The sequence below is a fragment of the Propithecus coquereli genome, unplaced genomic scaffold (genome assembly GCF_000956105.1).
Source record: "Propithecus coquereli isolate 6110/MARCELLA unplaced genomic scaffold, Pcoq_1.0 Scaffold29, whole genome shotgun sequence".
NCBI lineage: Eukaryota > Metazoa > Chordata > Mammalia > Primates > Indriidae > Propithecus > Propithecus coquereli.
In genome coordinates this window covers 8,370,227-8,384,141 of record NW_012148507.1, presented here as the reverse complement: position 1 = coordinate 8,384,141, position 13,915 = coordinate 8,370,227, and positions in this window count along the sequence as shown.

Here is a 13,915-nt window from a genome sequence, read left to right as displayed (position 1 = left end):
GTAGCTGGGACTACAGGCATGCACCACCATGCCTGGCTAATTTTTTTTCTATATATTTTTAGTTGTCTGATTAATTTCTTTCCATTTTTAGTAGAGACGGGGTCTTGCTCTTAGCTCAGGCTAGTTTTGAACTCCTGAGCTCAAACGATCCGCCCGCCTCAGCCTCCCAGAGTGCTAGGATTACAGGCGTGAGCCACCGCGCCCGGCCTGTATTCTTAATTTAATACATTTTTTGCAAGAAATGGGTTTTGAATTTTATTGAAATATTTTCCATCTATTCAAATAAACATGTTTCTTTCCCTGAATCTATTAATCGTGTATACTATGAAGAGGTTTTCTAATATCAAATCATTTTTATAATTCTCAGATAAACCTGATGTGATACTTTTTAATTTCTAGGAACTTTTTCTTTTCTCAACTACGCCCCCCTTTTTTTTTAATAGCAGCTTCTTTGTGTTTTCAAATCTCTCCGAGGACAATTAGGAGTTTTTAGAAGTTCTCTTCTCTTCCTGAAATATCTGTTTCTTCTAGAGGGGGTTGTTCTGCTTGTTTGTCCTAAAGGTTTTCTCCATGTTCTTGTTTTCTTTTGAATGCCCGGGGACTCTAGGTTGTTCATGCGTGTATTTCAATGACAGAAGAAATAGTACAGCACACAAGCTGGCCTGGAGTATCTTCAAAACAGTGAGGTCTGTTCCACAATAGCGTTTTCCGTGACTAAGAAGGCAGACAGTACTCTACAGGAGAGTGCCAATTTCCCTATTCCCATGCCAACTCTGGTTGAAATCTCTCCTTTAAATCTTTTTCAGCTTTATAGATTTAAAAAGACGCTATTTTTATTTATATTTCTTTGATTGTTAGCAGGGATTTGCTGACAGATAGGATTCCTTTTACACCTTGCAGATTGCCAGCTAAGCTCAGGACCCCTCATTTGCTGCAGTATGACAGATTCAATATGGAGACAGAGCGTAGAGTGTATTCGCTTTGTATGTTGCATCACTTCCTTTTTTCCTTTGTGTCTGTGTGGAGTTGCAAAGCCACGTTGGGCTTTGCTTCTCTTCCTTCTTGGACTCGAATGCTTTCCCTATTGGTCTTCCAATTCATTTAGAAATTTGTTCTCATCATACCTAACTTGGGTGCAAATGCCTCAACCAGGTATTCTGTACACAAACAGTACAATTAATTGTCTTATTTCATGACTCCAGCTCCAACACACTATGAACTTGGAGTTCCTCCTAGAAACGCTTGGTGGGGAATGGTGCACAGCTGTGCCTCGGGCCTTTAATTGGGGCTGCAGGTTTCTTAGTTACAGCTTCTCCATCAGGCAAGGAACTTCTTTTTATGTATTTTCTATCATTTCAATGAGATTTTGACAGATATGAGAGATAAACACATTTGCTTAAGCCACCATCTTGAATGAGTTAATATGCAAGTTTTAAATTTTAAAACATATTGTCAAAATCAACCTTCCAAAATAAAATTTGCATTGGTTCACACTTTTATCAACAGCAGAGGAGAGTGCCAATTTCCTCATTCCCATGCCAGCTCTCGTTGAAATCTCTACTTTAACTCTTTCTCAGCTTTATAGGTTAAAAAAGATGTTATTTTTATTTATATTTCTTTGATTGTTAGTGAAGTTAAGTACCTTTTCATCTGTTTAATTGCCTCTTAGTGTCTGATCCTGTAAATTTTCTGTTTAATCCCTATTCATTGTTCTATTGAAGTGTTTGTTCATTTTTATTGATCTGAAAGATATTTGTACATACTAAGTGTATTATTATATTTATGCCATATGTTGCATGCTTTTTTCCCCATTTTTCGTTTGTATTTTATTTTTATTTATCACATATTTTGCTCTAGAATTTAAAAATAAGTTTTGTAGTCAAACTTGTCAATATTTTCCTTTATGGTTTCTTATTTTAGTATAATACTTAGAACATTCCTTTATTCTACTTTCTTTAGTTTTTTTGTTTCTTGACATAAATGCTTAATTGATCAATTTTCAATTTTTTTGTTTATTAGTATAAATAAAGCTTTTAATTTTTCTCTTAATATGGCTTTAGCTATAATCCCAAAATGTAGATAAGTAGAGCATCATTGTTGCTATTCTAGATAAACTTTAATTTCAGTTTTAATTTCTCTTTTATCCAAGAGTTAGAGGTGTCACTTAATATTTCCAGGAAATTATTATTATTATTATTATGTTTGAGACAAGGTCTTCCTCTGTCATCTAGGCTTAAGTGCGGCAGTGTCATCACAGCTCACTGCAACCTCAAACTCCTGGGCTAAAATTATCCTCCTGCCTCAGCCACATGAGTAGCGGGGACTATAGGTGCACCATCACCACGCCCGGCTAATTTCTTTATTTTTCATAGAGATGGGATCTCGCTACGTTGCTCAGGCTGGTTTCAAACTCCTGGCCTCAAGTGATCCTCCTGCCTTGGCCTCCCAAAGTTCTGGGATTACAGGCGTGAGCCACTGCACCCCGCCACAATCACTTTTTAAAAAAGCTATCTTTTTAAGTTTTATTTTGATCAGGGATTTCTACTTTGGAGAATTTAATATTTATTAACAACATGATCCCTTAATCTCATGCAATCACAGTTATTCTGGAAAACTCATCTTTAACCACCCTCATGAGATCGCTTACATCTGTCATCTCGGTTTACAGATCAGGTCTTTCCCAACCTCACCTGAAATACCACAATTTGATTTTTACTAGTGTTTCTCTCTTTAGAATGACTCTTCTTTTACATTTTCTTTCCATTTCTAGAAACATGAATGACATTTTTTAAGGTATGTAGTGAATGATCTTTTGAGCATTTGTAGAGTCTTTTTATGGATCCAGACAACAGCTAGGTGAAAGGTTGTACAGACCTAGAACTAGACCCACAAGGTAGTACAGGCCCTGCAAGAACAGCTGCAACAGCGTTGCTGGGAAGGTGGGAGGAAGTCCAGACCAGTAGGCAGAACAAGGTTTTTAAGGGATTTAAGAGATCCGGAAAATCCAACAGGATTGATCTCAGGGTAGTCCAAAAGCAGGGTAGTCAGTGCTTTAAGAGGCTTGTGGGGCCAGGCACAGTGGCTCACACCTATATTACCAGCACTGTGGGAGGCTAAGGAGGGAGGAGTGTTTGAGTCCAGGAGTTTTATGGCACCAGGGTACAGTCTGTGCCCAAGAATGCCTGGGTCTTTCACCTATTCACTGTGAATATTTTCTCAGTTACCAGGTGAGTAGGAGTCTTTCCGCTTCTCTCTGACTTTCCCCCATTGGGAATTGATCCATGAACAGATGTTTATTTGGAATGTCTGTAGGTGGAGGGAGAATCAGGATCTTGCTATTCTGCCATGTTTCTGACATCACCTGAAATTTTTTTTTGAGACATCATGTACGACCTTTCCAGCTGTAAAGGAGGCAAAACGTTACCTCTGCCCTCTTAGAGTCTTAGGTTAGGACAGAGAATTAAGTTGACATAAGACAGATTAACAGGAGAAAAGCACACAGATTTTATTTTACAGGTACATGGAAGTTCCCACAAGAAAATAAGAATCCGGCCGGGCGCGGTGGCTCACGCCTGTAATCCTAGCTCTCTGGGAGGCCGAGGTGGGCGGATTATTTGAGCTCAGGAGTTCGAAACCAGCCTGAGCAAGAGTGAGACCCCGTCTCTACTAAAAATAGAAAGAAATTAATTGGACAACTAAAAAAAATATATATAGAAAAAACTAGCCGGGCATGGTGGCGCATGCCTGTAGTCCCAGCTACTCGGGAGGCTGAGGCAGGAGGATCACTTGAGCCCAGGAGTTTGAGGTTGCTGTGAGCTAAGATGACGCCACGGCACTCTAGCCCAGGCAAAACATAGTGAGACTCTGTCTCAAAAAAAGAAAAAAAAAGAAAATAAGAACCCAAAAAAGTGGCAAAACCCAAATGCTTATATATATGTAGATTGGACAAAGAATGGCAATTGTGGGAAAGTAACTAAAATGTATGGGGAGGCAAAGGAAGATAAAGTTATTCTGGCCAGATGTGGTGGCTCACACCTGTAATTCTAGCACTTTGGGAGGCCCAAGTGGGAGGATGACTTGAGGCCAGGAGTTCAAGATTAGTCCGAGCAACATAAGAAGACCCCCCATCTCTGAAACAAATATTTAATAGAAAAATTAGCTGGGTGGGCATGGTGGTGCACTCCTATAGTCTCAGCTGCTTGAGAGGCTGAGGCAGAAGGATTGTTTGAGCCTAGGAGTTTGAGGTTGCTGTGAGCTATGATGATGCCGCTGAACTCTAGCCTGGATGACAGAGCAAGATCCTATCTCAAAAAAAAAAAAAGGTTATTTAGCAAGGTCTGTTTGCATACATTTTTCTTGGCCTCGACTCCTTGTCTCTGGTGATAAGAATGTTTCTTTTCTACTGGTACAAGGGGAAAAAGAGGAGGTCAGAGTGTTCCCTTTGTATCTGCTGTTTTTCAAGTGCGTTTAGCTCAAAATAATTCTTCTACCTTAGTGGCATATTTTGGGGTGACATAGTCTGCCACCCTTCACAACTAAAATTTTTAATGAAAAAGAAGGAAAATACTTTCTGCAAAGAGCTTAACAAAATTAACTAACATAATTATTGCTATTAACTTTAGTATCCAAAGGAGAAATTTAGTCCAGCATTTATGAATGACCTTCGTAACATTTTCATTATTCTCTCATGTTGGTTATCGCTCTGGTTTTAATATATATGCTGTCGGGGTAACCATATGCAGAAAACTTGCGGTATTGCCAAAAAAGAGAATAAAAGCCAATCTATCCAGTGACAGCAAGGCCTGAACAAAATTATGAGTGAGGTTGGGCATTGTTAATAATTGATTTGGTCAATGCAGAGTGAGTTGTCACAGAAGATGAAGAGTGCCCAGATCCTGTGCCTTGCGTTTTATATAGAACTGGAGGTGAATTCAGGTACTTCGTGCTCTCCGGAAGCTGAAAAGCTCATTACTTACAGATATACATTGTATCACAGTGGCACAGCTGTTGCCCTGACAAACACTAATTCTTTTTTGTGAACATCCAAGACAACTTTCAAGAAAAGAAGTGCAGATAGTGCATAATATGGGAAAAGCAGAAGGAATGCCTGTTGATGGGCTGAATTGCCTGCCGCCCCATTCATATGTTGGAACCCTAACCCCACATGTGGCTGTATTTGGAGATAGGGCCTTTAAGGAGATAAATAAAGCTAAATGAGGTCCTAAGAGTGGGATCCTAATCCAATAGGACCGGTGTTCTTAGAGGAAGAGGAAGAGACACTAGAGATCTCTCTCTCTCCACGCGAGCACAGAGGAAAGGCCACGTGAGGACACGGTGAGAAGGTGGCCATCTGCAAGCCAGAAAGAGAGGCCTCCCCAGAAACAAACCCTGAAGGCAGGCACCCTGATCTTGGACTTCTAGCCTCCAGAACTGTGAGAAAATAAATTGCTGTTGTTAAACCATCCAGTCTGTGGTATTTTTTAATAGCAGCCCCAGTAGACTAATACAGTGCCCTAGTATCTTTCTTTGAAACCTTCCTTTTTGTTTTTTTGGGTTTTTTTTGTTTGTTTGTTTGTTTTGTTTTTTGAGACAGGGTCTCATTCTGATGCCTGGGTTAGAGTGCTGTGGCATCATCGTAGCTCACTGCGACCTCAAGCTCCTGGGCTCGAGTGATCCTCCTGCCTCAGCCTCCTGAGTAGCTGGGACTACAGGTATGAGTCACCACACGTGGCTAATTTTTCTATTTTTTGTAGAGATGAGGCCTCGCTCTTGCTCAGGCTGGTCTTGAACTCCTGACCTCAGGCAATCCTCCTGCCTCAGTCTCCCAAGGACCCTCTTTTTATTCAGCCGAGACCTCTGTTATCTTTTTTCAAGGAGTTCTACTCAACCTTCCAGTCTCATCTCTCTTTCTCAGTCTTGCTCTCTCTCAATAATTTCTGGTCATTTTGCATTACTAGCTTTTAGTGAAATAGAATCTTGTGCTCGTTAGATAAGAAACTGAGGAAAATGTACTACAATGTGGTTTTGTTCTTTGAAAAGACTGGTTGAGAAAAATACACTGTATTACTCTGGTGTAGAACCAAATTGACAAAATGCCTTAGTTTCCAACACATTTGCATTATTTTCTTTATATTCTATATATTAATCTAAGTTAATAGAAAAAAGATCCAAATGTGACTATTAATAATAAACAAAATGCTATACTATATGTCATATAATCAGATTTATTTTCTATTTTGAAACAGGGTCTCACTCTGTTGCCCTGGCTAGAATTCAGTGGTGTCATCATAGCTCACTGCAACCTCAAACTCCTGGGCTCAAGTGATCCTCTTGCCTTAGCCTCCTGAGTAGCTGGGACTACAGGTATGTACCACCATGCCCAATTAATTTTTAAAAATTTCTGGTAGAAACAGGGTCTCCCTATGTTGTTTAGGCTGGTCTTGAACTCCTGGCCTCAAGTGATCCTCCCGTCTTGGCCTCCCAAAGTGCTAGGATGACAGGCGTGAGCCACCATGCTCAGTTTAATTAGTTTTTAATCATAACTTGCTGTAGGACCTTTGGCAGGCCACTTAGCCTCTGGGTTTGTTTTCTTGTGTTACTCTAAAAAGAAGGTATTCTCTGCTGTTGTTTGTGTTTTTCCTTGAGATGTGTGGTTGAGAGAAAAAGTTGAAAACCACTAGAGAAGATGGTCTTTAAGACTCCTTCAAGTTCTAACATTCTCTCACTCATATGTCATAACTCACAATCTGACCTGCACAGCATGCTGGGACATTCCAACAAGCAGGGTCTGCCAGAGAGTGGCAGTGCTGAGAGAAACCTTCTGCCGGTGGGGAAAAGGTGTGCAGACAGATGAGCAAGTCCATGGGGATGCAGCAAACTCCAGGTGAATCTGGGTCATCAGTGCTCCCCAAGAGGGGAAGCTTGATTCCAAGAGCAATGGACACAGCATTGCGGTGGAATTCCTGGGCAGCAGTGACGCTTAGCATCAGGTGGGTTTCCAGGATCATAAGTCAGGGAGGAATGCCAGGGTAAAGTCATTGCAAGGAATACCAAAAGTCGTCGAGGGAAGAGGGTGGGATAAATTTGGTGAAGGGAATTTGGAAAATTCTACAAAGCTGGAATTCAGGACCAAGCTTTGTTACCTGTGGGGAAGCCGCATGGGGACAGAGAACCCTGCTGGCCCAATCAGACAGACTGGCTGTCCCCGGAAGTGGTCAGTGCGTGAGTGTGAGCGAGTATGTCTGTTCACTGCAGTGAGGAATACAGGCAGCTTCTCCCCAGTGCTCACATAGACATCCAGGGCTCTCTTCACCTTTGGCAAATCAACTATTTCCGAAGTCCGCTCACGAGTGGGGAGAGCTTCTCATTTCTTGCCAGACTGGGTTTCAGAAATGGGCAAGGCTGAGCCAGCAATGACTCAGCCATGACTGCCACTCAGCAAGTGGAAGAGGGAACAGACTTCTCTGGGGCCATTTCAGAGACCAGAATGAGGGCTAAATGGCAGTCACAGAAGGAAGACTTGACTCAGTACACAGCAAGGGTCTGCTACTTTGAGCTGCCCTGAAGTGAATTATTCGTCACTTAAATATCGAATTAGAGTTGTCTGAAGATCTATGAAGGATGCTGTGGAGGGAATTTCTATGTTGAGTGGGAAATTGGACTAGAAAATTTGAGTCAGGTCAACTGTGTTTTTACTTTTTACCCCATTATGGCTCCTTTTAATGACTTGAACTAACTGACATAGGATACATGAGGAGTGGGGGAAAACCAGCTTCAGGTGTTGGCCTCTACTACAAATATAATGCACTCAGATTCCTTCCTTTTTGCTTGGCCAATTTTGATTTGATGTTCTTCAGGCTCCTCTTTGGTGGTTTTTGCCTTCTTTGCTCAGTTCCTTGAACTCTGATTTTTGCCACAAGGATCAGTGATTTGATGTCCCATTTTAGATGTAAAACAGCCCAACCTGAAGGTTTCCCTGGACACAAACGGACTAAATGGGTCTGTGTTCTTTTCTTTCTTTCTTTGTTTCTTTGTTTTTGTTTTTTTTTTTTAGAGTTTTAGAGATGGGGTCTTGTCATATTGCCCAGCCTGGACTCAAACTCCTGGGCTTAAGGGATTCCTCTGCCTCAGCCTCCTGAGTAGCTGGGACCGCAGGCGTGTGCTATTGTGCCCAGCTCAGATGGGCCTATTTTCAATTCAGCCTTACTGGTGCGAGAGAGGAACTGGACAGAGTTCTCCATTGTCATGTCCTTCCTTTATGCAGATTCCAAATGAGGCAGGAAGTGTCCTGGGCTAACTGTGCTTCCAAAGCTACACTTGTCAAGAAGAGAGCATTTGAGGACAAAAATTAAATTAAAGGGATGGAGAAAGGAAAATGAGATGAGGCTATTTTTGAGCAGTGGCTGAGGATGTACTTGGGAAGGGAGGTGACTGTCACAGGTTTGAGTTCCCAGCAGCAGACCCTGTGGCAAGGATTCATGTGCAATGATTTATTATAGAACTGCTTCCAGAAGAAACTGGAACAAGGGAGAGGGGGACGCAGGACAAGGAAAAGAAAAGAGCTGAGCGAAGGTGAGAATCCAGGGACATCATTCATTTCTTTTTTTTTTTTTTTTTGAGACAGAGTCTCACTGTGTTGCCCGGGCTAGAGTGCCATGGCATCATCCTAGCTCACAGCAACCTCAAACTCCTGGGCTCAAGCGATCTCCTGCCTCAGCCTCCCGAGTAGCTGGGACTACAGGCATGCGCCACCATGCCCGGCTAATTTTTTTCTACGTATTTTTAGTTGTCCAATTAATTTCTTTCTATTTTTAGTAGAGATGGGGTCTCGCTCTTGCTCAGGCTGGTTTCGAACTCCTGAGCTCAAACAATCCGCCCGCCTCGGCCTCCCAGAGAGCTAGGATTACAGGCATGAGCCACCGCGCCCGGCCTTTGTTCATTTCTTATTGCTGTGTACCTCACGCTTAGTGGCTTGCACAGTGATTTATGATCTCACAGTCTCTGAAGGTCAGAAGTCCAGGCTCACTGTAAGTGAGTCCTCTGCACAGGGTCTCACAGGGCTGCAATCAAGGTGCCATCTGGGGCTGTGGTCTCATCTGAGGCTCGGAGTCCTCTTCTAAACTCACATGGCCATTGGCAGAATTCATTTCCTTGCAGCTGCAGGACTCACAGTGGCTTCCTTCTTCAAGGCAGACAGAGCAGCATCTCTTTGATTTCAGGAAAAGCCTAAGCCCTCTTATAAAGACTTGCCTGAATAGATCAGGCCCATTCCAGATAGTCTCCTTTTTTTATGAACTCAAAGTCAACTGATTAGGGACCTTAATTACATCTGCAAAATCCTTTCACTTTTGCCATAGAATGCAACATAATCACAGGAGTGGCTTTCCATCGTATTCACAGGTCTTGCATCCGCTCAAGGGAAGGGGATTATGTAAGGGTGTGGTCATTGGTTGCCGTCTGAGAATCCTGCCTCCTGCGGGTGCATTGCTAGCCTCAGTGTGGTCCTCTGTGGAGCTCTAAGAACGTGTGGAACTTGAGGCAAGGTTGGCTTTCGTGTTCTCTCACCAGTCGATCACTGGTTAAGTGCCTCTTCGGGAGATGTGCCAGATGCCCAGACTGGCTCTGGCAGCCCGTGGGCAGTGCTCTGTAGGAGTCGCTGGTGTGGGCTGTCCAAAACAAAGGACATAGAAGCCGGGGGGAATGCCCTTAGAAATGGTAAAAGGAATCTAAAGGGCTCTGGGAGGAGTCCCTCCAAATTTCCACTACCCTAAGCATAAAGCATGATTATCATAGTGGTGGTGCATACCTGTAGTCCCAGCTACTTAGGAGGCTGAGGCAGGAGAATTGCTTGAGCCCGGGAGTTTGAGGCTGCAGTGAGCGAAGATCATGCCACTGTACTTCAGCCTGGGCGACAGAGTGAGACCCCTTTCTAAGAAAAAAGAAAAAGAAGTGCAGAGTAAGGCTGCTTAGAGGGTGCCTTGCTGCAGCCTCAGGAATACTTGGTAAAACTATGGTTAAAAACTACAGACACAGGGCTGGGTGTAGTGGCTCACACCTATAATCCTAGCACTCTGGGAGGTCGAGGCAGGAGAATCGCTTGAGGTCAGGCGTTTGAGACCACCTAAGCAAGAGCGAGACCCCATCTCTACCAAAAATAGAAAACTTAGTCGGGCATAGTGGTGCACTCCTGTAGTCCCAGCTACTTGGGAGGCTGTGGCAGGAGAATCGCTTGAGCCCAGGAGTCCGAGGTTGCTGTGAGCTATGATGATGCCACTACACTCTAGCCAGGGCAAGACAGTGAGACTCTGTCAAAAAAAAAAAAAAAAATTACAATCGCTGATCTTTCCCCAACCAGAGATGAGGTGGGAGGATTATGTTGCATCTGCTTCTGACTGCCTCCCAAGGCTTGATTATGACAGAGGAGAAGACAGCTTAACCATAGCACCTGCCAAATTATTAACTCTTAAAGGGGCCATCACCATCACCACCAACAAATATTTGCTCCCACCAGAACAGATACTGTGGGGAGATACGGAGCTTAAAGGCTACCTCATTTACAAAGATTTTCCTAGTTTCTCCAGCTGAATTTTTCCTGCATGTTCTACCTCTTCTGTGGCATTTATTACATTATATATTATATTACAATTTGTACTTTCTCTTTAACTGCAGTGTCAGATTTCTGGTTGTAAGAGACATGTCTCATGTATCCTTGTCTGTCTAATAGTAGCTAGTACTATAGTTTACACATAAGTGGTTTTTGCTAAATGTTTGTGGATGAATGAGTGAGTGAACGGAATGCCAAGACCTTACAGTGGAGTTGGGGTGATAAATTATGTATTCATAATGTATTATGTATTCATGAAAAAGTGATTATAATATTACAGGTCCAGGTCACCAGTAATATACTAATATTTGGAATAATAAGGAAATGCTTTTTGGTTTTGCCTTCAGGGTTGGTTGGATTTGGAAAAAAAAATGAAGAAAAACATTTCAAAATAATAAATGAATGAATGATGGAGCATCTAATATGTGCAAGGCGTTGTGTCAGGGCTTGAAGGTACAAGAGTGAACAAGACTTGGTATATAGTCCTGTCCCTCATGGGAGGTAGCTACAGAAGAAGCACACAAGTAATTATACAATGAAAATTGTTGTAATAATACTGTGATATTGTGAAATATATATTTGGTCTTTGTCCTCATTTCCTGACATACAGTTCCTAAAAACCCTCATATTGATATTTGGTCTTTGACCAAGTTCCTGACACAGATCTCCTAAGATCTTTGTAATTTCCTGAGCGATAGGAGTGTCTGACACAAAGCTCCTAAATCCCTTGGAATTTCCTAGTTGATAGGAGCATTTTTTGTTCTGATGAGGTGACTCTTAGCACACTCCCTCGGATGGTGGCTGGTTGCCGGGGGAACCAACCATGTGATAAGAGGGTTGAAACTTTCAGTTCCACCCCTAGGTTGATACTGGTGGCCAATGATGTGATCGATCACATCAACATAATGAAGTCTCCATAAAAACTCGAAGGACTGGGTTCAGAGAGCCTTCTGGATAGCTCAAGACATGGAGGTTACTGGAGGGTGGTGTGCCCAGAAAGGGCCTGGAAGCTCTGCGCCCCTTCCCACATGCCTTGCCCTATGCATCTCTTCTATGCAGCTGTTCCTTTGTAATCTTTGCAATATCTTTTGTAAGAATTAACTGATATAAGTAAGGAAATTGTTCCCCTCAGTTCTTTGAGCTACTCTAGCAAATTAACACAACCCGAGGATGGCATCACAGGAACCCTGATTCATAGCAGGCCACGACCGGGGGCTTGCGATTGGCATCTGAAGTGGGGGCAGTCTGGTGGGCCTGAGCCCTCACCCTGTGGGATCGGACGCTGTCTCCAGGCAGATGGTGTCGGAATTGAATTGCGTTACAGGACACCCAGCTGGTGTCTGCTAGAGAATTGATTGCTTGATTGGTGTGTGGGAAAAAACTCCCGTGTGTATCTGGTGTCAGCAGTGTTGATGTGATGTGTAAGAGTAGAGGGGAGAAAACCCTTGGTTACTTCCTCTATCCACTCAGATCTACAAAGGAAAAACAGTGTGCAATGAGGTTGTATACCAGGGGACTTAATTTGGGGGCCCTGCCTTAGGGTGACATTCAGGCAGAAATCTGAAGAATGGGCTGTGGTTATCTAGGCACATTCATTTCCTGGAGCTGCTGCAACAAATGACGCAGACTTGGTGGCATAAAACAACATAAATTTATTCTGTTACAGTTCTAGAGGCCAGAAATGCAAAATTAAGATATTGGCAGGACTGTGCTCCCTGGCAAGGGGAGAATCCTTCCTTGCCTCTTCCAGCTTCTGGTGGCTCCTGGAGTCCCTTGGCTTGTGGCTGCATCATTGAATCTCTGCCTCTGGCTCCATATGGCCTTCGTCCCCTCTGGGTCCTCTCCTTTGGGTCTGTGTGTCTCAAAGCTTCCTCTCCTTTCTCTTGTAAGAACATCAGTCATTGGATTTAGGGTTTCCCCTAAATCCAGGATGATCTCATCTTGGGATCTTTTACTTAATTATAATCTATCTATCTATCTATCTATCTATCCATTAATACAAAGACCTTGTTTCCAAATTAGGTCACATTTCCCAGGTACTGGGAGTTTGGACTTGAACATATCTTTTGCAGGACAAAGTTCAACCCACTGCATCGAGTGAATGGATACCCTAGAGGAAGGGAAGGCGGCAGAGCCTTCTATAAGAGAGGAAGCAGCGTGTCTGAAGGCCCTGCTATAAAAAGTGAAATGGTACTTTTATTCAAGAAACAGAAAGGGGTTCTTCCAGCTAAGCATACATCAAATAGGTATGTGTATAAACGCTTCCTCCCAAGGCCCCATTAAAAGGACAGAAGATGAACTTCAAATGTATAAATTCAGAAGGATAAAGAAAAAACAGAGACAACCATGGACGAGCGATGTCAAATTTTTGGAATATAGTAACAGATAAAGGAGCGATAACTGATGTTAATAGAGCAGAGAGAGCTGAACCCTCCCTGTATCAGAGGATGGTGAAAAGGAGTAAGCCCCTTTGCCACAAAACCAGAGAGGGTCAGTGACTGAAGGCCCCGGGAGCGCGAGGAGGTAAGGGCACGTGATGGGGCTGAAACCGATGATACATAAAACAGATTCCCAAGTCCCTTTCCCCATGTTGCTAGGCAATATCCCATCCTCTAGCCCAGCGATCCCCAACCTTTTTGTCACCAGGGATCGGTTTTATGGAAGACAATTTTTCCATGGATCGGGGAGGGCAGGGATGGTTTTGGGATGAATCAAGCGCATTACATTTATTGTGCACTCTATTTCTGTTATTATTACATTGTAATGTATAATGAAATAATTCTATAACTCACCATAGGTTGGGGACACCTGCTCTAGCCCCTCCAGCCCCTGCAGGACACAAGAGGTTCATAATCTGGAAAAACTGAATCAGAGAAGTTCTATGCTTGAGGACACCAGACAGAATGGAAGATGGGAGTCAGGTGCAGGTGCTAGAAGGCAGAATTAGTGAGAGCCCCCACACTGGAAAGCAGAGCCCCCCCGCGCTGCCAGCCACCTTTCCCTGTTCACCTCTCAGAATGGTGACAACCACGGTTATACCTTCCAGTCAAAAAAATAGAGGATTCTGGATGGGCACAGTGGCTCACCCCCGTAATCCTAGCACTTTGGGAGGCCAAGGCGGCAGGATTGCTTGATGCCAGAAGTTTGAGACCAGCCAGAGCAAGACCCCGTCTCTACAAAAAATAGAAAAATTAGCTGGGTGTGGTTGCCTGCACCTATAGTCCCAGCTACTCAGGAGGCTGAGGCAGGAGGATCAGGAGTCGGAGGCTGCAGTGAGCTATGATGACACCACTGCACTCTAGCTGGGGTGAC